Source organism: Talpa europaea, assembly GCF_964194135.1.
Source record: "Talpa europaea genome assembly, chromosome: 9".
Taxonomy (NCBI): domain Eukaryota; kingdom Metazoa; phylum Chordata; class Mammalia; order Eulipotyphla; family Talpidae; genus Talpa; species Talpa europaea.
Window position 1 is genome coordinate 52,485,966 of NC_140076.1, and position 27,159 is coordinate 52,513,124.

General features: G+C 35.6%; 1 protein-coding gene across 1 annotated transcript in view; it reads left to right on the plus strand.

The window, feature by feature from the left end:
* The window catches only part of NEGR1 (neuronal growth regulator 1), a gene marked incomplete at its 3' end in the record, with an annotated part of 815,688 nt that overhangs the window by 418,545 nt on the left and 369,984 nt on the right, over window positions 1-27,159 (plus strand). The window lies entirely within an intron of this gene.

The following is a 27,159-nucleotide window of genomic DNA, read 5'->3' on the forward strand; positions in this document are numbered from 1 at the left end:
CCTAGGAGTGAGGAAACTTCCAGATTCATTTCCTCCATTTTATTAGAAAAATATTATTAAGGGTCTTCCAAATAACCTCACTAGTGGGAAAAAAAATGAAGTTTCTTTAGGGTCCACCAGGGAAAACCAGAGATTATACAAATGTTATTTGTCAGCAAATACATATCGATTGTATCAAAGTTGCTTTGCCTTCTAATTGCCATGTTTCTTTACAAGGAACTTGGCAGGTCAGGGATTTGAGTTTATTGAAAGAAAATGAAACGGGTTGCAGTTTGACCTGACAGACTGCAAATGGGGAAATATACAACTGAGTTACATTTTTTTTTTTTTTGAAAGAGACTTTGGGCAATGAAAGTGATTTATAGAACTTCCACTTGCCTAAACTTTATATTCACTCAGGGGTATTTAATGATAAAATGTGTGGGAGAGCTTAAATTCAAGCATCAAAACTCATAGGTCAAGAAAAGGATAAACTATAGCTGACTTACATAGCTGACCTTGTGCTTACCCTACAATTGCTTGGTTCTGGTTTCAAGGGATATTGGTTTTTATAACTCTTGTTTTGATACCTAAGATTATAACCCTCATTATTTCCTGAATGACCACTTGATGGATGGTATTTAGATGCATCTATTTTTACTAAATCATCTTCTAAATATCAGGTGTTGTATTAAGATATGGGGACAGGTCCTCCCCGGTGGCGAAGCGGTTGAGCGCTGGGTTGAGAAGCTGGCTGCAGCCTCTGCAGCACCAGTTCGATCCCCGGCCACCGGCGAGGGTCCCACATCGTGCATAGACCTCTCCTGCTGCGCCTGCTGCTCCCCTCAGCAGTGTGCTTCGTCACTCTGCCTGTTCTGCTCCCCGCTCTGGCTCTGGTGAATTCTGTCACCCTCCTGCACTTCTGACTGTACCCAGTGCTTGTATAAATAAATAAATAAATCTTAAAAAAAAAGACATGGGGACACATAAAATATACTGCATTCATTCACCCACTTACTCAACAGACATTTATTGAAACCCTACTATATTCTCAATTCTTTGTATGTAGTTATTAATATAATTTGGGCCTGAGTTGTTAGAGCTGGCACTTAGAAGAAATAATTCAGGAGTTCACAAGAGAACAATTTCTAGTCAATAAGCTAAATGTAAACACGATGGTATATATAAAATTTACCCAATAAACTTTGAAGTAATATTTAAAAAAAAAAACATGTAGATAGGGTCTACATAGAGTTTTAATGGGTGAGTAGGAGTTTTCTAGGTTGATAGGAACAGATCAAATTAAATGAACAAAATATGTAAAGACAGAGAGATAGAATATTAGATTAAGTTTTCAGAGAAAGAATTCTCAGTCAAAATCAAATCAAGTTAGAAATAGAATCAATATTATCAGTTGGAAATCAATCTGAAATACCCACTCTCATCTTAAGTTTAGTAATTCACTTCTGTGCCTTTCATGACTGTTCTATTTTGCTGTGAATTCACACATTCGTACTAAAATAGACACCCAGTGATTCTAACAACCAAAATGGGCACTGCTTCACATAACCCTCTCCCAATGACAACACAGACAACTTTTGGTACTTTTTGTAAGGAATGTTTGTGATAACAGTAAGCTGCTTTCTTCCTTTGTCACTTTTCATCCTGTCTCTCTACCCTTTTCTGGATCTGGCTATTGTGAACAGAAAGAAAGCCCATAAATTCAGAGGCACAGAGAATGAACCAAAGAGAAACAAGATATATCTTGTTAGGCCTTAATTTTCTTTAGTGATCGCTTCTTAATTTTGCCTCTTTTTAGTTACTCTGTATGAATAAATTCTGAGTATGCTATATAGCTCATGGAATTCACAAGACAAAGGCATAATTTGGTGGAATTCTACTTGATTATACACAACACAATTGTGTCTATGAAAATTTTAACACCAACATGTATCTTTTAATGAACTTCTAAACATAGCTTGGAATTTTTATAATTATCATTCAGTGAAGTCACATTAAATTCTTATATGTCATCACTTCACATGGAATAATTAACAAGTGCACAGTTGTATCTGAGAATTTATTATGCTGTAGATTTGAAAATGGCAAATTATTACCTTGTAATTGTAGAAAAATTATGAGTAACATCTGTGAAAATATGCCAGCATTCTAAAGATTGATAAAAACTTACACATATTCTCTGTAATTTGATTCAATAAACATTACTGAGGGCATACTCTGTCAAGCTCTAAGATTACATGTGTAGACATAATTCCATTCTTGCCCTAAAGGTTCATAGTTTATTGTCATTGGTTAGGATCTACAAATATTTCTGAGGCCCGGCATACATTTCTGCCATGACCCATAATAATTGGAAATTTCCTTAAATTTAAATATTCAGATTGAGGATTATGCCCTAGATTTTCATCTTTTTCATCTCTAATTATACTCTACTTCATTACATTTGGTTAACTGCACATGTCATCCTTTAGTTACATTAAATTTCCCCCCAAAATCAGTGATCAGAGTCCACTCTTGGTTATACTTTTTTTTTTAAAGATGTATTTATTTATACAAGAACCAGGGTACAGGCCAGATGTGTGGGAAGGTGAGAGGATTCACCAGAGACAGAGCAGGGAACAGAACAGGCAGACTGACTGAAATACACTGCTGAGGGGAGCAGCAGGCGAGACAGGAGAGGTCTGTCGTGCCATGTGGGTATCTCCCTGGCCGGCTGGGAATCGAACCTGCACTGCAGAGGCTGCAGACAGCTTCACAGTGCTGCGCTCAATTGACTGCACCAGCAGGGAGGCCCCACTTGGTTATACTTTTAAAATGGCTTTCACTTTAATTATTTTATGGCTATTTCTGCATTTACTTGACACCTGCTTCCTTCTTGTCTAAACTGATGAAGCCTTTCTGTTTACTTCCCTCAGTATTGTTCTTCCCCTGTCAAATCTACATTTCAAGGATATGATATTCCCAAAAATAGCTGTCTAAACCACATGCTGTTAAAATACAATCAATAGTGATCATTGTCCATATATGCCATAGCCTCAATATGTAAAAGAATCAGATATGTAACAAAATGAGTGAATTAGGTAGAATTACAATATTAAGGCATATTAGAAACTGGCATTTGTTGCTGGCTTGTAAACTCTGGTCAAGATCAGTTAGATCAGTTAATGTTATCAGGATTTGAAGACCCTGCAAAAATCTTGCCCCAGTGTCTCTTCCCAATGTCATCTTTTATATTATTATTATCAATATCATCTAACATTGATATTATTCCTATACATATGGGTACTATCCCAGGTATTTACTCTCTGCAATCACTTTAAGAGAGGAATTATTTTACCCCTTTTAAAAAATATAAAAAGTTACCATACGAAGAGGTAAGTTTAGTAGTAGTTACATAGTAACTGGGAAGTTTTATGATTCAAATATGACTTTGCCTGGTTCCAAAAACTTTCCCTTTTATATTTTGCTCTACTGTATTCTAGCTATATGGCTGTATTCTAGATCTAGCTTCTTTTATTAAATAAGATCAACATTTGATGATAATTCACACAGCACCTTTCTCATAGTTTTAATAAAATTGTCTTGAATGCAATTAGAAATATATGAATTACATGCATTTCCTGATACAATGGATATGCTATGTATAAATGTAGTAAAAACAAGAATTAAAAACAAAGTGCTGTTTAAAAGGACATTCGTCTGTATTTCTTAGCATACCTCTCAATAGCAGTGCTGTGAAATTTCAGTTCAGTAGCAGCCATCAAAACCATTTATTAAAGGGCGTATTTGTGAAATATAATGGGGGGGGAAACTCATTTGGTCAGGAAATAAACTGGGACTTGTATGTGGGTGGTGGTGTCAACATGCGAACCAATTCCCCTGGTAACACATTGCATAAAAACATTTTGTTCAAACCAGGGTATCCTGCTGTGTTGTGTAGTTTCCTGCCAAATAATTCCTTTGCTGTCATGTACATAGCCAAAGCTATCTGTTAGGAAAACTCCCTTCTTTACTCAATAGCCCAACTCAGCACTTTCAAAGGCCCACGGGTAACAGATGCTCATCTTGAAGCCATCATGACTAGTCACTATCCTCTTCTGAACTCTGAATCTAAAGAGACTTTATATCCTTAGCACTTAGTGAAACCTCAGCCTTGAGTACTTCAGTTTTATAGTTAAGTGTGCTTTACTGAGGAAATTTTTTAAAATCAGTGTTGGAATCTTTATACATGACTGTGACACCCAAGACAGTAAATTAGATTCATCTTTAGATGCTCAGTAATTTAATAGTAACATACGAATGCACGATGTGATGCTTAATTTTTCCTACTTCACTGTTCTTTTTTACCCTATTAATAAGGGAAAAATATAAAATCGAAAGCATAAGCATTTAGAAATAAGTAAATTAAATAGATAACATATAGACACTACTGTAATACATAACATAATAGTAGGAATTCTGATTTGAGTGGCAGAGAATGTATGGAAGTTTATTTTTCAACAGAAGAAATTCTCAGCAACAGTACAAACAGCCAACATCAACATACCAGAAGAGGCATACTGAGACTTTATTCCCCACTGTAGTTAAATCTTAACCTGGTGTTACTGATTTAGAATCTGAATCAGACTTAGGTCAAAACAGTCTAGGAAATGAGGGGATTTGCCTGAGGATATTAGTGAAGAAAAGTATTAATATGGAAAAAGGGAAGATAATTCGTTTTTGAGAGCAAGGCACAGTTTAAGAAGAAAATGTTGGATGAAATGTTTAAATGTGTGTGGTGAGTGAACATCAAAATGTGTGTACAACTGTTGAGTTCCTTCGTGTCGTGGAGTACAGTGACCCTCAAAGTGAGAAAAGCAAAAAAAAAAAAAAAAAAGGTAGAAAGTGAACAGCAATCAATGACTAACCTTACTCTTTGCTCAGTTTTCTTATACCAGAAAATGCACTCCAGAAAACATGTCAGCATTCTTATAACTTTCATAACCTACACCAGTATGCGTGTGGGCAGAGAAATATTGGAAGCTCTGAAGATCAATGGGAAGTAACCATATACAAGTAAAAATTTATTTTAGGTAGATGTGACTAATACTACTTCTTTATACTTGGTATTAGAAAAGCAATCTGATCATGAGAAGGATGTTCATTAGTTGAGAGTGGAAACTTGTCTTTCATTCACCCAAATTCTCAGGACAGCCATAGAGCAGAGAAGAGAGGAAGGAACACATCTGGATCCCAGATCCATGGTAGAATGGATAAGAGTACAGATCCAGAGGTCAGACTACATGGTTAAAATATGACTGTGCTGTCGAAGTGGGATCATTGCCTCAGTTTTCTCATCTGTTAAAAAATGAAAATAGTAATATTATCTATATATAGGATTTGTGAAAATTGAGGGTGAGGAACTGATTTCTTGTCAAATCTGAAAACATTAAATCCTCATTTGCATTCCATCCCTGCTAGTCGAGAGTCAGCATACTGGCAGACTAACGCAGAGTGATTTAGAGATGTGCAAAAGGATCAAGGACAGCACCCAGGTTAACGCTGATTACAGTATATTATTTCCTTAATCACACTTTGTTTGTCTTTAGTATTGAATAGCTTCTCCAAAGCCTGTGGGATTATCAATAAGGTTTAGTATTAAGAATTATTTTGAAAGGCCTTATGGTTACAAAGCAAGGGTGATATTCTCTGTCTTAACCATAAGTGAAACTGATTTTGATTCAGTAACACAATATTCTCCTTTAGGGTACATTAAACTATAGTAAGGATCAGAAGGCCTTGATTTGCACACTGTATGGTGTGACTCACACCCAAGTGTTCATGAGGAAAGGCCTAGTTCATAAAATTCTTCCATTCTACTCCTTTCCCCATTGAGGCGTTATGTCTTTGTTAAGGAATGGTTACAGCCATAGTTCTCATTAGTTTGATTAATGGTTTACCTCTAATAGAGGCCGGCACCTGACATTTGGGAAAAAATACATGGCAGGTAATTTTTAAAAATACAGAACTGTCCCCTTAACCTAGTTTCATTCCCTCTGGTAAGGGTGGCAATTGGATGTGACACTCATCAGTGGGTGCGTACTGACATCCTTTCTTTCCCTCCCTCTCAGTTCAATTAAAAGAATAATAGCCAGGCTTTCTGGAGAAACTGAAGCATATATAGGGAGAGAACTGTTAAATATCCCAGGACAGTAAGTGCAGGCTACCACAGCCACAAATTTAAACTTTACATTTCCTGTCAATTAGACATGTTAAGGTTTCTCTAGAATATTGAATTAATGGAGTGATTCTGTGCCTAATAGATAATGCATCTCATGTGCCTTGCTTGTCTTTTCAATTAGCAAAACAATGAGTTGTAAAAATAGGCCAATTTCAAAATTTTCAAATGCGGAACTAAAATTTATATTAAAAAGTATTTGCCATAGAGTTGGCTTTGGTGTCGCTAATGAGACTACTTCTCTTTGGGTCTTTAGAATTATTACAATTGTTTTCCTCGCCCTGATGGTTATCAACTGTCTCTTATAATAACAGGATGTGGCTTGAGTTTCAGAATCTATTTTGTTCTGAAATAAAGCTCTTCTAACATTAGGAACAAATAGAGAATTCAGAACTGGCCTTTGACAAACCCTGGCCTGATCTGCTGTCTCAGTCAGTCTGTAACTACTAAAGTCACCCTGTTGCTTCATTTCAGTACACAGGAGTCAACACCTGCAATTTCTGCTCTCTTATTGCTTAATGGGAAATAGACTTATTTTAAATTTTCCCAAACAAACTGCAAGTTCTTTTGTATTTTATCGGTTTTCTCTTCCATTTAATGCTCTATTTCTACATCTAAGTCTATTTCTCTCCAAAGATTAGAGAACCTGTGTGTTTCTAAGCAATAGTACACGCCCTCCCCTGCCTTCATGCCACAAACAGGATGTTGCTTCAGTCTGGAAACTGATGACAGCAGCTGTCCTTGGGCATGGATGTCCTCTTTAATCAAAGTGAGTTCCCTAATGGGCACTATAATGACATTCATTTGCCATTTGGATGTACCTGATGTGACACTTGAGGCAATGCCATGATTACTTTCCCTTAAAAATGTAAAATTATTTCACAAAATTAAAAAGGCAGAAATACTGCCGAAAGAAGTTCTATTTTAAAAATAGCAATATTATCGTGGATTTGAGAAAGTGCTGTAATTTTCTATCTCACAAGTGATAATAGGGTCATTTCATATTTAACTTGCTAAAAAAATTCTTTATTTGAAAATAACAGATTTATTGATTGCAAAAAGTCAATCTATAGGTGCCATAACAGAATTTTCTGAGTTAAGATACAGTGGGAGGATGGCAATTTAATGATAACATTGTTAGGTACATCTTAGAAATCAAATATTTTACTTTCTAGAATTTGAAAGGATTTGATAATAGATAAAATCAGAAATAATTCCATACTAGGATGAATATTTAGAACTAGAGTAATATTTTTAAGATTTCTTTTTATATGAACCCTCTAATACTAATATAACTAAGATGCATGTAGAAAAATGTCCCATGAAATGCTGAAAGCCATTGTTTAACAGTGTAGATGAGAGTATCTCTCCAGTGTGTATGTGTGTGTGTATTAATTACTAGCAATAATGGACAACATTTTCAAAATTTTAGCGGAATTTAATAGTTTCTTTATTCATCCAGGGGTCTGGAAGAATCTTTAGAACATGTAATTTGTCTTCAACCTCTTGGAAATAGGCACTGAAAGGTAAATTTCCATGATCTTGTCCAAGGATGATGAATCTAAAAATTAAACTCAAGAGCATAGTGTATTTTCCCTTCCAAAGAATCACTAGGGAAGACACTTTCATAATTTTCCCTTTTACTCTGTCTAACAAGCTATAACAGCCCGACTTGTAGCTCCAACATGTGACAGAGCCAGATCATCAAGCAGTATAAAAAGAAAATAAAAAGACAGAATAATGTGTTCAATGACAACTTCCCATGTGATTTTGGAACTAACAAATGCCCATTACCAATCATCAACTGGGCAATGGCAGTGAGTTGCACAGTGAGCACAGTTTTATACCCGAATTAAATGCTGACTCTACTGTTAAGTAGCTGTCTGTGATCTCCAAAGCTACTACTTTCAGGGCCTGCCTTCCTCATCCAAAAATGGGGATAATCTTACCAGCTTTAAAGGCATTTTGTGAACATTTACAAAAAATCACTCTGATCTATCATAAACACAAAATGATGGGTCACTGTTATTTTTAATTATTGACTAATGACCAGATAAAAAGCACTGAACCAGGTGATCATAAGGGTGGGTGGGGAAAACCCATCTTGCTATTATTTACCAATAAGGAGACAAAAAAGCAAGAATAGAATCATACAATGTTTCATGTGAAGAGCACTGTATGCATTTTCTTCATATTGATTTTGTGAAACTGGTATGGTGAATTCTATTACATAGAGAGAGACATGAGGGTTTGAAAAGTTGCTAACTTTCTGGCATTATTACCTCAGAGTGGGTGTGGATATTTATAATCGACACCGAGATCACAGGGTAGTGTGTTGTCTTCAATGGCAAAGAGATGCACAAAGATGTCTGTAAAAGACAGTAAATAAAGGTGTCATCATTGCTAGACACAGGTAAGCACTTCTTTGCCTCAATCTTTCAGGTTGAGAACTTAACTCCATGGCTTACTGCAATGGTGTGTAAACCAAGACTAATTTTTGGCCATAGTCTTTAAAGAGCTATTTCTTGAATACCAGACTTACAGAAAATGACCATATCCCTCTACCTATATCATTCTCACTTCTGAAAATAAAGAATTGAAATTGAAATTCACATATATATTTCATTGAGCACTGTTAGTTTACATTGTTGTTGGTATTCTGGAATTATAGGATACCCACCTTCAGGTATCATTACTTTAGCATTCACATCACCAATGTATCTACAGTCCTCCACCATATCCATTGTGCTACCTCTACACTGTTTTCACCCATCCCCTTCCTCCTCCTCATCTAGATACTTCAGTTGTGTAGTCAGCTTTTAGTGTTTAGGTAGGCCTTTATCTGACCCTTTGTTTAGTTTCTCTCTATTCTACACAAAAGTGACAATATCTAATTTTTATCTTTTTTCTTCTAACTTATTTTACTTAGCATAATCCCTTCCAGCTCCATTCTTGTTACCTTAAATGACATGAGTTTTGACGTGAGTTTCTAGTTTTTGATACTGAGTAATGTTGTATTGTGTGTGTGTGTGTGTGTGTGTACATCTAAGTGGTGTCATCTTCTTCATCCACTCATCTTTTGGGGCACTTAGATGGTGTCCATACCTTGTCCATTGTAAATGTGGGCATGCAGGTTTCCTTTTGAAAGAGTTTCTTGGTATTCAGATTATACCTAGAATTACTAGGTCATATGACAGGTCCATTTTTAATGTTTTGAGAAGCCGCCATACTGTTCCCATAGGGAACTGCACCAGTCTACATTCTCACCAACAATGTCATAGGGTTCTTTTTTCTCCACACACTCAACCACACGTGTTGTTTCTGGTCTTGTCACCATGGGCTGTTCTCACAAGTGTGAAGTGGCATCTCATTGTGGCCTTGATTTGCATTTCACTGATTAAAAATGATGTTGAACATTTTTTCATGTGCCTATTGACCATCCATATATCTCCTTTGAAGAAGTGCTTATTTCATTTTTCTGTCCATTTTTTGATTGGTTATTTGGGGTTTTTGTTTTGTTTTGTTTTGTTTTGTTTTTTGCTGAGTTGCATGTGTTCTCTGTAGATCTTTGATATCAGCCCCTTGCTGGATATATGTTGTGAAAATATTTTCTCCCTTTCAGTGGGGTGTTTTTCTGTTTTAGTTACTGTTTCTTTCACTGTGCAGAACCATTTTATTTTGACATAGTGCCATTTGCTTATATTCTTCCTTTGTTTTCCTTACTGTTGGAGACAGATCTGCAAAGACATCACTGAAGATTATATCATGAAGTGTTTGAACTATATTTTCATCTGCACAGACATTAAAGACATTCATATTGTATAAATCATCCTCAAGGATTTCTCACATCATCCCTTGTCCCTTCTATTGGTTGGGTGCCTATTGTATTCAATATGTTGTATTAGAGTTTCTGTATTCAATATGGTGTATTAGAGTTCTCCAGAAAAACAATAGAATTCATATCTGTATCTATATCTGTGCGCATGTATGTATGTATGTATCGTCTATTGAAAAAATCCTTATACTTATTTTAAGCAATTGATTCACGTGACTATAAAGTAGCAGATTCCTAATCTACAGGGGTAGGGAATCAGCTCAAGACCCAGGGTAGATGTTTATGTTGTAGTTCAAACCTGAAGGCTGTCTTCTGGCAGAATTCCCTGTTAAAGGCTATTCTTTTGTGTTATTCAGACCTTTAACTGATTGGAGAGCATCCACCCACATTATAAAAAGGACATTCTGCTTTGCTGAAAACCCACAAATTTCAATGTTAATCTCACCCCAAAACTTCCTCACAGAAACATCCAGAACAACATTTAGCTAAATATATTTATTATATTTAAAACTTCCTCACAGAAACATCCAGAACAACATTTAGCTAAATATATGGGCACTGTGGCCCAGATACATTTGTGGTCAATACATTTGTAAAACAATAGAACAAAACTATCCATAGCATTCAGAATGTCCCAGTGTGGTCACTCAGCCAATGGAAATTTTAGATTACAGTGAGCATCATGACCTTTGTGTCATGCATATTTTAAATTTCCATACTGTTGCTTTACAAAACTATGTTTAGTTTCAGGAGTCTATCTTTACACATCAATAAATGTGAGTAAAGGGGATAATTTGACAGAGCTGAATCATACTGGAACTTTGGTAGTGGGTACAGTATGGCATATACATTTTTCAAGGTGTAGGACTATACATTTTTAAAAGCAAAATTGAACTAAGCGTACTGGATCATTTATTTTTCAATATAACAATGGAGAGAGAGAATAATTAAACTTTTGTTTTCATAACTGAAATACCACAGAAACATATTAATGTTATTTGAAAGGACCCCAGTAACAATGTGACTACTTATTAGAAATCTTTCAGCATTCTTTTAAATTCAAAAGATCTAGTAAAGAATTACTTTGAAAGATAAAAATACTGAATTTTAACATCATATAATGATATGGTAATTTTGAACATTTTAGAGAATTTCTGATAGAAAATGCAACCTGTTTGCAGCAATTGAACTATATTTTATTCAATATGTATAATCCTTCAGATATTGATGTGCAATGTTTCCTGATTCATTTAAATCAGGTATGAGAGAAACTCGAACGGAGCCCAAGTCTATAGTCCTTCCATAAAGCAGGCTCTTCCAGGAATTATATTTACAGATAAAGAGAAATCTGCTCTGGAGATAATGCATATAATCACATTTGCTAAAAATGGAAAAGCCTTATTACATTCTTCTTTGGTATCTATTTTACATCGTCACCTGCAGCTATGCTCTGTCGCCATTATTCTAATACTAGTAAGAAAAAAATCGCCACTAAGAACCTCAAAATAGAGGACTTATTTTGTAAAGCTGTAATTATGTAACTCGAGTTTCAGCATCTCCTTCAAAGAATAACAATGTGAAGTCTTTAAAGACTATTGCAAAAGAAGCACTTTGTAGAAAGCTATGTGAATATTTTTTCAACAAAAACATACTTGAATCTTTTCAGAAACAGGAACAAGATTTTTTTTTATGGAGCTTAAATGCTCTGGTTAAAATGAAATCCTCTGGAATATTTGCAAAGGATATACCCTGTTCTACCAAGGAAGAAGCAGCCCATTTTATCACAATCAAAATCGTATCCCAACTTAGGCATACCTTGTCTATCTTTACTTTGTTTTCCATAATATTAATTTTTATTACTTCTTTAGAACAGTTTGGATACTTGAAAGAGTTTGTCAAAAAAAAAAAAAAAGGCATAAAAAAAGGTCATAAAAAATTTGTCTGATTGGGCCTCCCCTGGTGGCGCAGCTGCCCACAGCCTCTGCAGCTCTGGTTCAATCCCCGGCCACTGGTGAGGGTCCCACATGGTGCACAGACCTCTCCTGTTGCGCCCACTGCTCCCCTCAGCAGTGTAGTTCATCACTTTGCCTGTTCTGTTCCCCACTCTGACTCTGGTGAATCCTCTCACCCTCCCACGCTTCTGACTGTACCCAGAGCTTGTATATATAAATAAACAAACAAACAAACAAATAAATAAATAAATAAATAAATAAATCTTAAAAAAAATTGTCTGAACTCTTTTCTATTTTAATCTTCACTAAGGTTTTTCCCTGTTCCTTGTATTGGATAGGTGTCTTATGGTAATACATGTTTTGTTATAACACAATCCTTCAGGAACAATTCAACTTTCCCAATGTGGTTAGCCACACACTGGAATTTTTTATGTGAATTTCAGATTCATGTCTATTTTAAAAACAGCTCACATTTTCCAAAATCCTATTACAGAATATCAAATCAACTTTATATTGGAAATATCTCTTTATTGAAACCAATTTTTAATTTTACTTCAATTTTTATTAGATCTATTTTTTTTAATCAAATACTAGCCTTTGCGATTCAAGATTAAATCTCATTTGATTAATTTCAGGGCATTTTTTTTCTAGGCTTTTTGAGCTCTAATATGATGTCTCATTGCTTGATATCCTTTCTCATCTGCGAATTTAATTAATGTCATTAACATCCAACTGCAGATCATTTATGAAGATGTTTAACAGAGTAGAGTTCAAGACTACTCTGAATGAAACAAAACACTTTATACTCACTGCCAAATACTCACAGCATGAGTTATATTTCCCATTTAGTTCATCAGTAAGCTGGATACAACCTGTTATGACCTCAGCAGTTTCCATTGAGCATCTCAGTATCCTAACATTTCGGTGATTTTACTTTCATCATAACTAGTTTCTTATTTGGCATGAATAATGATTTCTTCTAATGTATATAAACATACACACACACACATACACACATACACACACACACATATATATATACACACACACATACATAAATGCATTTTTCCATAGAATTTGTTCAAAGTTTTAAATATATATTATTTGGAATGATTAGCGAAAAACTGGACCCTAGAAAATGGAAAATATAAGAGCATACTTTTTCATAATTGTATCTCATGTAAGATAAACAAATGGGATATTATCCAGGGTTTATGAAACTTTTGGAAAAAATAAATCCTATCGATCTTTAATGGTCCTTTCTGACAATGAATATATAAAACATTAGGGAGAATACAAACTCATCTTTGTATTATGAAAATGTAGTTTTTATTGATTTAACTGGAAAATAAATGATGGAACTGAGACTATGTATTTTAATATTTTTCTAATTAGATGTGTGTCAATTGTGCATGATTAAGAACTCACTCTATTTCCTGGACCTTGCTTTACTGTTTTAAATGGATGTTAATTAAGGTCCCATCAATGGGATGGAGTTAGAATTGTTGTATATACAAGAATATTAAAAGAACATTCCTAGAAATTGTTGTAGGAAACATAAGGTTATCTCCTCTTTATTTAATACAGGGAAGTAAAGCACTATGTTCAATTAGGGTCCATTATTAAAAGAGGGATGCAGGAACTGTGGAGAGTGTTAATAAGTGGACAGGAGACATGAATGAACGAATATATTTCAAATATATTTGAAATAAGACTGAAGAGAAATATAATATCAGACTCAAGTATTTTATAATCACAAGTACTGGAATGAGAAAAATCTGTGTTTGAATCCTAGGTCCTTCTCTAATCACTTAGTCAACTTTGAACCTCTCCTATATGTAAAATTGGAATAATATCTGCATCACTTCACTAGTGTTAGGAGTTGATATAAGTAACATGCTTGAAGTAGTGCCCAACATATATAGAAGCCCATATAGTAGGGACAGTTGGTATTACTTTATTATTTTTATCAGCTCCTTATAAGCAAATCCAAAGCAGGGATCCTAGGCCCTTTGGAATTATTAACCACAGAGTTGCTTGTGGGTATATTGGTATTGGTGCAAGATGGAAAACTAGAGGAAAAGAGTGCTTGACCATAGATGACACTAGATCAGCCAGCTTTTTATTTAATATATATGGATGAGTTCAGCAGAATTGGAATTTTGCTGAATATAATGACATGCAAGTTTTGTTTTCTGTTTTGCTCCCTCCATGCCTGTCTTTCTCCTTTACATTCTTTTTTTTGAAATGTGTCTCTACAGGAGGTTTTAATCTTTTTTGCCTACTTGAGTTTAACACAAAAGTCAGTAATGTATGACATATAAATTAAAAGGCGGGGGAGCAGTGTGAGAAAATGAGTGAGCCTGGTCAGCCACCCAACATCAGGTCTGATTTTGTCATACTCCCTATGTTACAAATGTGGTGGAGGGTAATGCAAGACAGAGAAAGAATCAGGCACTGGTCAAATTTTGTTTCCTTTTTTATAAGATTTATTTTATCTATTTATGCATACAAAACTGGGGTATAGGCCAGAGGGATGTGTGTGTGCGGGTGTTGAGGGTGAGAGGATTCACCAGAGACAGAGTGGGGAGCAGAACTGGCAGATCTAGTGAAATACACTGCTGAGGGGAGCAGCAGGTGAGACAGGAGAGGTCAGCTGCACCATGTAGGTCAGCTCCCTGGGGATCAAACTCTTGCAGCAGTGGCTGGTGATAGATAGCTTGATAGCACTGAGACTTTAACCCCTTCACCACCAGGGAGGTCCCGATTTTGTTTCCTTTTTGTATAAGAAGTACTGTATGTTAAAATGTTGAGTATTCATGTATATTTCATTGTTGTCAAAATAGATGTGTAATATTGTTTAGATTATAGTGAGTTGTTTTCTTTTTTGAGTAGAATTTTATTTTCTTCCTTTTTTAAAAAATTAGATCTCTATATAAACTAGATTTTTTTTCCTTAGGTAGTCTTGACATATACCAAAAGAAATAATGTTTCATCAGCTTGCATTGTTTCCCCAAACTGTGTACTAAAGGTATTGACATAAAAATACTTTTGGTTAATGTGGTATTTCAGTACTTTCGAGGAAGATTAGTTTGTCAAAATTCCTTAAGTTTTCAATGAATATATATCTCTATCATTGTCTATATTTATATATATATATAAACTGATATGTAATTAGATATAGTTAAACTTTTTCTGTGTATTCAGAGTAGATTTTTATAGGAAAATAAATGTGGACAATAAAACTTAACAAAATAACAAAGTACAAGATGAAGAAAAGTAAACTCATACATGCCTAGAATTTCCTTCAGAATTGTAGATTAAGCATTCATGGATTTTGTAGATTAAGCATTCATGGATTTTGCCTACTTGAGTTTAACGCAAAAGTCAGTAATGTATGACATAAATTAAAAGGCAGGGCAAGCAGTGTGAGAAAATGAGTGAGCCTGGACAGCCACCCAACATTAGCTTTGCCTTGTCTGCTACACTTGGAGAAACCACACTCAGAATTTTCACCTCTCTAAAATTAAATAATTAATTGCATAAAACGCACTCACACACACACACACGAATACACACCCAGGCTCACTATTCACTATATTAGGTACAGATGTGTGTGTGTGTGTGTGTGTGTATATATATATATATATATATATATATATATATATATACACGCTCAGTTAAACTTCTCAATAATTCAGTATCTCCTTTTTAGAGATGAGATCATTGAAATGCAAAGAGATTAACTAGCACAAGATCACATAGGTATAAATGCAAAACAAAGTAGTCAACTCTAGATTGTTGTTTAACCATTGTGCCAGGATGCCTCAATAGTGAATTGGAAGATTCAGAAACTTGTGGATTAAAGATTACAGGAGCCATCCTTGTGAATATAGGTTGTTCTGTAATTAATTTTTGACATGGTTAGGTTAGGAGACTGACATAAGGGATAACCAAAGTGGTTTCCTTAGTCAATCATCCTCTTTATTTTTTTTTATTTTTTTTAATTTTTTTTTAAATTTTTTTTTATAGAGGCATGTTTATTTATTTATTTGTTTGCTTGTTTGTTTGTTTGTTTGTTTATACATGCACTGGGTACAGTCAGAAGCGTGGGAGGGTGAGAGAATTCACCAGAGCCAGAGCGGGAAGCAGAGCAGGCAGAAGGACCGAAGTACACTGCTGAGGGGAGCAGCGGGCGGCAGGAGAGGTCTGCGCGCCACGTGGGACCCTCCTCCAGTGGCCGGGGAGCAGCCGGGGATCGAACCGGCGCCACAGAGGCTGCGGGCAGCTTCGCAACCCAGCGCTCAACCGCTGCGCCACCGGGGAGGCCCAATCATCCTCTTTAATTAGAGGCATGGAATAGCACATAAAAAGGGATGCAGTGAGAGTGAAAAAAAAAAAAAAAACTAGCAAGATGTAGTATAGGCTGTAGGTTTAATGGTAATGATAAATACTACTTATTAAACACTGAAATACATAGGCACAGGTAACAATTTTTTTTAATATTATGGTAAATGACAATGATAACCATAGGTCTCCCCCTGTTCCCATCTGTCTTTGTCCCTTTGCAGTGTGACTTTGCAGTTCTTACCAGTCCTTGAATTTCATCTGCCCTTGTGAATTGTTTTGACCAATGGAATATGCCAATATGGGCTTTCTTTTTCAGAGGATTGAAGACATTTATTTGTTCTGTCTTGAACCTCTGCCATATTATGAGATCAAACTGATGGAAACCCATGATCCAAGTACCCTTATCCTCTAGTTGGCAGCTAACCAATTACCATTCAAAGAGAACAAGAGTCTCACTGAGACCAGCCAGGTCACCCAGATCAGCAAAACTGTCCAGTTGTGCCATAAACTCATGAACAAAAAAGGTTAAGCTGCTAGGTTTGGAGTTACGTTTTTGCATAGCAAACAACTAAAACATATGTGTTTTCTCCTAAGATCTTAAAATAACACTTCTTGATAGGTACTGATATTTCATAGATAACAAAATTTTGTATCCTAATATAGCAAGCATACAACTCTTAAATTGTATGATCTTGTGTCCCCATCTTGTCCTACTCAAAAGGGAACAATTAAGTAATTGCTGGTTAATGAAGATGTAGATACAGATTTTTCCATAGTTAGAATCCTAAACTTTAAACCATAAATCAAGACACCTTTTGTTAAGTACATCCAGTACCAATTAGCATCATATGCTAATGCATGTCAATTTATTTTGTTAACATTGTAAAAAGATAGGCTAAAATCCAAGACTGGGGCAAGTCTTATTTATTTATTCAGCAAACATTTATTAAGTACCTAATACGTATTAGGTCTTGTGCTTGGCACTACTATGCTTTTAATGTAAAAAGAATCTGCAACTTCAAAAACAATTCCAAGCTGAATAATTTAGGAAGAACAAGGCAAGTTTTTGGTAAGGATGCAGCCTAATTGGAAATGCCCTTGCTCTAAATGCTATACTTATACTGCAGTCAGAGTGTTATGGATCTAAAGGGACATGCACATAAAATTCTATAGCAATTTGTCAAAATAATTAAGCATATTAAGAGTCGACTTGGAGCCAAATTTCTTCAACTTGCTCTTAGAGAGCCCAGTATAGATTTGGTGCTACTGGCATTTTACACCAAATATAGTACGGCCCTTAAGCCCAAGTCAAATACTGAAAGATCGACCCAGCTTTATGTATTGCCAGAGACAGAATAGGAATCACAGTAATGCTAGCACCACCAACTCAAAATGGCATTTGCCATTTGTTCTGATGCAGCTTCACTTTCTTCTCCATTGCCTCCAGCTCATTAAAAAAAAAAAAAAAAAAAACCCTCTGGTTTCTTCCAGAAAGATTCTCTCTGTAGAGAATTCTAGGCTTGACTAACCATGGAGAAATAAATTTTCTTTTCTCTCACAGCATATAATTTTCTCTTTCTAACTCCTGAGAAGGAATCATTGATAAGAGTTAATGGTATTTGCTTTTAGAAAACAATAGGGTCTGACTCAGAATTTTACAAGATCTATTTTATTTTCCTATTACAAAGGAAAGTTCCAATACCATGTCACTGCCAGGTACAATGAATACTTTACTCAGTTAAAAAAAAAAAAGATGTGTCTACCCTATTTGACTTATATTTATATTACTTTGAATAAATACATAGCAAACAATAACAATTCTATTTTGTGATGTTCACAAATATAGTGTCCTATGACTAGGAAGACAGATTATTTCTCATTATTGATTGAAGTAATGAAAATGCACTCCCTCTATATCACATCTCTGGATCTGTTTTTCATGATGTTTTTATTTTTATGTATTAGAGAGACTTTAGGACCCAACGGATGATTGTTTTTTCCACTTTGAGGTCACAAATATATGAATATATTTTAAGTCAAAATGTTTAATCATGATTCAATAGGCTAGGATTGGAGGAAAGTCAGGATTGTGTTAGAAGGAAGCAAGCATCCTGATGCGCAAAGAAAATAAATAAATGCTCTGGCTCCTGATGCTTGAGTGCTCTATAGAATTCTGGGACAGGACAGCAATCTGGTCCCTGTAACCATCTAGGGGAAGATACACGAGGGCAGGAGTATTGCTCTATCCTTCCTCATAATGCTAAATGTCTTCTAGGCTGCCTCTGAACACCCAGCACTGCCTGTCTGGAGAACACAGTAGAGAAAGACTTATTTGTTAGAGCCTGACCATCCTGGTAGAGCTGGTTACCACCAGAAGGCATGATCAAACCCTGGGCATCACTTGCTAAGGTTGGGCAGCCTCAGTCACAAGTGGAGGGAAATAAGGACTCAGTTAGTGTCTAGTCATCTGGATGAATTTAGCTGAATTTGGAGCTATTCAAGATCATTTAGTCAAAACCAACAATTTAAGTAGAGAAGGAAACAGATTCCAGATTTGATGGGCACCTATGATTGAAATTATCTATAATCTATACAATGCATTTAACATACAAGTTTCAGAAGAATCCATCCATTTTGCCTAATTGAAAGTTGGCATTGTGATTTATTAAAGCTGATCATTCCCCACTTTGCTTGTATAGTGTGCTGAGTTAGATCTGTACCCACTGACTTATTATTAACCCCCAAGTATTGTTATTTGATGTTTTATTATAGTTTATAGGTGACCTGAATGAAGCTTCACCAGGAGAATGGGATGTCTGTTTGCAGTCTAAATTGTATAGACATCAGAGCTGACCCTCACTCTGTGGGCCTTTAATTTGGTATGACACAAGAGGTCACATCACCTAGTGCCTTAGAGGACTTCTTTTTGTAAAGTTCATCATTTTCCCATATACTCCTGAGCAAGAAAAATCTAGAGACAACTTTCCTTTCAGCTTTGTGTCTCTGATGAAGAGCTTTCAGACATATGGCACAAGTGGTGTGTCACTTTGATCGTCAGGTTGTCAGTTCATAGTGCTATGTTGATTCTGTCACTGGTATCACCATTCTTCCAGACTATCTTTTACTCTTCCCTCTCATTCAAACCCAGTATTCAATCTGTCATTGCATCCTGTCATTTCCTTCTTTGAACTGTCTTTCAATTTCTGTTTCCTTTCCTTTCCCATTACCACCACATTCATCTAGACACATAATTATTGCAAGGGTATTTAATTGATTTTTCTTACTCTTGTTTCTACCATCTTTAATCCATCTTGCATATTTACACCAGTTTAATGTTCCTAAAGCTTCCTTCTATTACTACTTTCTTGCTGTAATTCCCTGTTCAATTACCTATAGCCATTTCCTCTTACCATTAAAAAAATTCTAACTGGCACATCTTACATCATTTAAACCGGGACTCCAAGTCATCCCAATAACCCCCAAATATACAATACTTACAAACAACATGTTGTATCTACCTCATTGTTTCCTATGTTTTTTCTTTCAACCTCAAATTTCCTTGGTACCCCATCTCTTGTAGAAATGCTGCTCATGTCTGCAAGGATCAGTGCAAGTTCCATTCCTCTCTGTCTTTCCTGTTAGCTTCCACCCATACTCACTTCATCTGTCCTTCCTTGCTGCCTATTAACACTCTGTCACAGAACTTCCACCATGTGCTGCAGTGCTCTACTTACATGACTGTGTCTGATACTCAATTATGAGCCATCTGATGACAGAAAACAATAACTCTTTTCAACCATGTGACACCATGTGCCCAGAAGTTTTTGACTCTTACTAGGTCTCAATGAAATCTTATCAAAATAATTATTAAATCTCTCCTTCTATAAATGCTAAGTATAAATCTAACTAGATCTTCAACAATATGCCAGGTATCAAAATTTGAAGAATGTAATAAAGGACATGCATAGCTCCAGAATAAAGGAGATTTCATGAATCAAATGATTTTTTATTTATGACTTTTTCTTCCTAAAAACTATTTAGGGGAATAAATGATTTCTTGTTAGCCCTGTGATCTTTTGATAATCTACCACAATGTTGGTAACTAGGAAACTGGTGATTTGAGTGTTTAAATTTGTAGTGCAAAGGGAACTCATATATATCACAGGAGCAACTGGCTGTACTATAACAATGGCCTAAATGATAGCATACTTTACATATGGAAATAGCAAATCAAAGAGGGTTACTGTGTGTTGTGTTTTGTTTTCACCAATCCATATAATGGCTCCAGATTAAGTTTACTTTGAAAAACATGGAGTCAGCCTTTGGAAATATTTCCTAATTTAACAGATTAAGTTATATTCAGAATTCCTAGAGTCCTGTAACTTCTTAAAGGCAGAAAATTTGGCTTATAGAATTGTTGTCCTCTAACACGTGATATTATGCACTTAATGTTAAAGAGTAAATGACTGAATAACAACAAGCATGTACTAAACTAAGTAGTGGCCCAGAGAGGAAAATATCAATATAGAATAAAGTAGATAAGTGTATGGAATGGTATTATACACCTTCCTATATCACCATCCCCTGTCTCTCTTTGTACTTTATTAAACAGTCATTCCTAATAGTTTACTATGTGCTACAGAAAGCAAAATGGAGTAGTTGCAACAGAGGCTTTGTGACCCTCAAAGTCAAAACATGTTTATCATCGGGCCCTTTGCAGAAAGATTTTCAACTCTTAATCTACAGTAATTAATGCCTGACACATAGTAAATATTCTTTAAATGTTATATTAATGAAATAAATAATACATGGGTCACATGTAAAACTCAGGTAACCCTGCCTCCAAAGGTCATTTGTATGTCTTGAAATGATTGCAGCACCTGAAATAGTTGTTCAGTCATATTCACTGATATATCGTGGTCACAAACTTTTATAGAAGAGAATGTGATCTTAACCACCAGTGGGATTGATTTGTATAAACCATTTTTCATGAGCTGGTGTCATAAAAATTAGAGGAAAACACAAATGAGGTTCCTGAAAGAGAATCACCATTGAGTAAAGAAAGCTAGTAATGTTGGACAGACTACAAATGGAATGACTTAGGGAAAGTAGTAGTTCTGGATAATAAAAGTCTGTGCTTGACATTTTCCTGGCTGTGCAACTTTGAAAGGTATGTTGCCATAGAACTAGACTTTTCACTGTGGACTTCCAAAAATCCTTCTTCTTAGTGAAGGCATGTTAAAAGGAGCAGAGAATAAGCTCTGTTGGCTAAAAATGGAGGAAATCTTTATGACTTAGTTCAGGCAGCTCTATAGACTACATGATTATGAACAATAGAAATTTATTTCTCACAGTTCTGGAGGCTGCAAGTCTATAACCAGGATGCCAAAAGGCCAGATTCTAGTGAGGACCCTCTTTGTGGTTTGTATATGGCCATCTTTTCTGTGTCCTCACATGGCAAAGAACAGAGAAAGGAAGCAGGCTCTCTCCTGTCTCATCATATAAGGACACATTCTATTCCTGAGTGCCGAGGCGGGTTAGCCCTAATGATCTCCCAGAAGCCCACCTCCTAATACCAGCACGTTGGGCATTACGATTTCAGTGTATGAATCTTGAGGGAATATAAACATTTGGTTAATACATTGGTGGAAATGACTCCCTAATTATGAGTTGGACCATAAAGGTCAAGAGACCAAAATGGTTTGGAAGCTTAGACTCCAGAGATGAGGCACTGCAGAGCTGTAGGCAGCAGCTCTGATTATATATCAGAACCACCTGCCAGAAATAATTGGACTTGGTATCTGAAAAAGACTAGCTGTCTGCCTCATCAAGTTGATAGGAGCTTATTGCATTGAGATTTGGAGTGTTGCTGGAAATGTAACGGAGGCTTACTGGTTGGTGATGCCAGAGATATGCTAGATCTAATATCTGTTCAACCTCAAAAGAAATGAAGATTTCTGTTTAATTTTTTATGAAAAACAAACTGAGAGGAACTTGGGGAAAAAGGGAAACCCTTGGGGATTTCATTCTAATTGATTTCAACTTGATTTTACATAATAACCAAATCCAGACAAACTCTTGCATCCTCCAAACTCAGGAATCATTTCTTTTAAAAAATCATGAAGTACAGTGAAGGCATCTTTGTGATTTAATTTGGATTCAGACCAGATAATAACAATAGACTGTGAGATGAGAAAGCAGTGTTCAACTATACTTATGTTACACAATTTCTAAATATGATTATGTTTCCGTCCTTCCTGTCTGTGAATGAAACCCACCCTGAAAGTCCAAACACAGGATTTGACTCTTAGGCCTCAACATCATCTCATCACTCAGCTGTCAGTAGTATTCATTGTGCATTGATTGGGAGGAAAAACATAAGCCAAACCTTTTTTCCTTGAAGGCGCACAGCTCACACTGCAGGCAATAAATAATGACACAGAATCAGAACAAACAGCAGCTCCTGTGGAGTGCAGGACAGCAGGTGTACTTTGCTAGAAAGTTAGACACTCAAAAATTTAGTTTCTGATGTCAATAGGCACAGCTTACTGGGAAATATGAAGTGATGTGGACTTGTTTCCCACAGACAAAACCATCGTACTCATTAGAAGAATGAAGAGACAGTGGAATACAGTGGAATTGTGGGGCGCTGAGTGGATTGTGTAGGTTAACATTTGGGGGGAAAAGAAAGAGAGAGAGAGAGAGAGAGAGAGAGAGAGAGAGAGAGAGAAAGAAAAGAAAACCTATTCTTAACAGTGGGAGAAAAGAAAAGGTCAGAGTCTATGGAACAACAACAGGGTGTGTTTGTACATTGTACCATGGAGACCCAAAATACAACTGGTCTTTTTTTTCTTGATGATGTCCCTTTTCTTTGTCTTCTATTTCAACCTAACATGAAGGGATAAAAATAGGCTGATTTAAAGCTAAAGAAAAAATGTTAAACATTTACTATTATCAATAAGCAGAGAAATGAATTAAAAAATTTAGACATATTTAAAGGCATTTTTCCTCTGAAATTCACTGTCTAGTTGGAAAGTAAGAGTGGTAAAGGTTATAATATAGAGTAATAGCACACTAATTATTTGCTTAATCCCAATTACCTCAATAATTAAGTCATATTTTTATATATCACTTACTACAAAGTATTAAAATGGCATAATTTCATAATTCAATTACTCCGCTGGCTTTTTTTTATATATTTTTTACATCATTGTTCATTTTTCAACAATATTTGCTTCCCCATACACCCTCAGGTGTAGTCCCCATAGAGTTTCCTTCACCAATGCACCCGTGCACCGTCACCTCAGTCCCCTATGCTCCTCCCTCTGACCCCTCTCCATCCTCCTCCCCTGCAGGATGTCTCTGATTTATAATTGTCCATTTTTTCTTTGTTGTGTTTTGTACTGTTATTATTTTTTTACATTGATGTATTATTTGGTTCCCCTATATTCCTGCTGTATGTGAAACCATCTGATATTTTTCTTTTTCCTTCTGGCTTATTTCACTGAGCATAATTCCTTCTAGTTCCATCCACGTTGCTGAGAATGGCATGAATTTATCTTTTTTGATTGCTGAATAATATTCCATTGTGTATATATGCCACATCTTCTTGATCCAGTTATCTATTTTTGGGCATTTACATTTTTTCCAGATCTTACCTATTGTAAATAGTGCTGCAATAAATATAGGTGTATAGGTGTTCTCTTGAATCAATGTTTTTGTGACCTTTAGGTAGATCCCTAGTAGTGGAATTGCCGGGTTGTATGGTAGGTCCATTTGTAGTAGACTGAGGAATCTCCAGACAGCTTTCCGTAGTGGTTGGACCAGTTTGCACTCCCACCAGCAATGCAGGAGAGTTCCTTTTTAACCACATCCTCAAAAACATTTGTCGTTGCTTGTTTTATTAATATGTGCCATTCTTACTGGTGCTAGGTGGTATCTTTATGTGGTCTTGATTTGCATTTTCCTGATTATAAGAGATGTTGAACATTTTTTCATATGCCTGTTGGCCATTTGCATTTCCTCTTTGGAGAAATGTCTTTTAAGTTCTTCTGCCCATTTCTTGACTGGATTGTTTATTTTGTTTTTGTTGAGCCTCGTGAGTTTCTCTGTATATCTTTGTGATCAGTCCCTTATCTATTGTATGGAGTGCAAAGATTTTTTCCCAATCGGTGGTATGTCTCTCTGTTTTGGTTAATATCTCTTTTGCTGAAAAGAAGAAGCTTTTCAGTTTGATGTAATCCCAGGTGTTTATCTTTTCCTTGACTTTCTTTGCTTTGGGTGATAAGTCTTTAAAGATGAAATTGTGATGTATGTCTTGTAGTGTTTAACCTGTATTTTCTCCTATATATTTGTTGGTTTCAGGTCTTTTGTCCAGTTCTTTTATCCATGTTGAGTTGATATTTGTGCACTATGAAAGGTAGTGGTGGTACAGTTATCCCAGCGCCATTTATTAAACAAACTGTGTTCCATTGCATAGTCTTTGCTCCTTTATCAAAGTTCAGTTGTCCATATCAGTGTGGTTTTATTTCTGGGCTCTCTATTCAGTTCCATTGGTCTGTATGTCTGTTTTTGTTCCAATACCAAACTGTTTAAATTATTATGGCTTTGTAGTATAGCTTGAACTTTCGAAGTGTGATACCTCCTTTCTCCTTTGTTTTCATCAGTAGGGCTTTGGCTATTCATGGTTTTTTGTAGTTCTGTATGAATTTAATCATTATTTGTTCTATTTCTTTGAAGAATGTCATTGAGATATTTATTGGAATAGCGTTGAATCTGTATATTGCTTTTGGGAGGATGGACATTTTAATAATGTTAGTTCTTCCAATCCATGAGCAGGGGATGTCTTTCCATTTCTTTGTGTCTTCTTCTGTTTCTTTTAACAGTGTTTTATAATTTTCTTTGTATAGGTCTTTCACCTCTTTGGTTAGGTTTATTCCCAAGTATTTGATTTTTTTTTGTTTCAAATAAAAGGGATGGTTTTCTTGATTTCTTCTTCTTCAGATTGTTTGTGTATGGGAAGGCTACTGATTTTTGTATGTTGATTTTGTATCCTGCTACTTCACTGAATTGGTTGCTTATTTTGAGTAGTTTTTCTGTGGAGTTTTTAGGGTTCTCTATGTATATTATCATATTGTCTGCAAATAGTGACAGTTTTACTTCTTCTTTCCCTATCTGGATTCCTTGTATGTCTTTCTCTTGTCTTATTGCCCCGGCTAGGACCCTCAGTATTATATTGAAGAGCAGTGGTGAGAGAGGACATCTGATTCTGAGATTTTAGATGTGTTAGAAAGGAATTATTGATATTTTCAGAAACTTTTAGAAGTAAAGTATATATTTGCTGAAATTTTGACTTGTCTTTACATCTGGTGCAACATGTTTTTCTTTTTTATATGTTATAGTTAATATGGCATGTGTATCTTTATCTGAGTCAGTTGAGAAAAATCTTGAAAGGCTTATTTTTTAATGAATGTTTATTTCTTGGTATAGTTACATAAAAATTCATATCCAAAGAGGGAACATTGTTTTGGAAATATTACAAAAATTAAGAATTTTATGTTGCTTGTTTTTGTCTTCAGGCAGTTAATTCTGGAAGCATATGTTTTAGAGAAAAATCCCATGTTGTCATTTATTTTAAATTTCTGTATTTTCTTGGTGATAAACTGAGAATTATAATAATATATATAAGTGCAGGACTGATGAAAAGGATTCAACAAGTGCAGGTACCTGTTACCTCTCCCTGTGTCTGTCTCTATCCTCTATCAGCATTTAATATAAAACTCTGAGTCATAGACTATAGAAAAAAATCTATGGCATCAGAAATTGAGTCTTTCAGCCTCTTCATTGATTGAACTGGGTTGCATGGCAAAATAAGTGTTGGAAAGAGATGAAGATCCTTCAGGTTTCTTTTCGAAAATGAAAAACTATTATTCTTGTTATTCTTGTGAGAATTTTCACAAATCTGTGAAACTTTACCCAAAAAAGTTAAAAGTTGAGATTGTTTATCAGTAGCAAAATCTTTATGTATTTCTCAAGGATAAATAGTTCCTTTTCATCTATCCAACATATATTGAATTAAGAAAACAGGAATTTAAAAAAAGTCTTTTTCATTTTTTTATAAATATTGGTCATTTACCAAGCAGTCCTGCCAAAATGGTTTTCACCATAAGTATCATATTTTGGGAAACATCTGTCAAAGGAAAAAAAGCCAATAGGGGGCCTCCCCGGTGGTGCAGCGGTTGAGCGCTGGGTTGCGAAGCTGCCTGCGGCCTCTGCGGCGCCGGTTCAATCCCCGGCTGCTCCCTGCCCATGGGAGGAGGGTCCCACATGGCGCGCAGACCTCTCCTGCCGCCAGCTGCTCCCCTCAGCAGTGTGCTTCGGTCCTTCTGCCTGCTCTGCTCCCCGCTATGGCTCTGGTGAATTCTCTCACCCTCCCGCATTTCTGACTGTACCCAGTGCATGTATAAACAAACAAACAAACAAATAAATAAACATGCCTCTATTAAAAAAAAAAATTAAAAAAAAAAAAGCCAATAGGTCTGAGCAAAAGTATAAGCTTAAAAGCAATAGCTTGCTAAAGGCCCTATTAATAAATGTTAGGTGTTTTCGCCTTTCTTCACTAAAAGGATATTGACTGTCATTGCTGATAAAATGTCATTCATAGGCAAATCTGCATTTAGCTTAACAGTATTCTTTTTATTTTTGTCATTATCTGTAGGTCTCATTAATGCATTAGAACATATTCCATAAAATAGTCATTTTATTTTGATATTGTAAATATATAGTTATATAGGTAACTAGTTAAC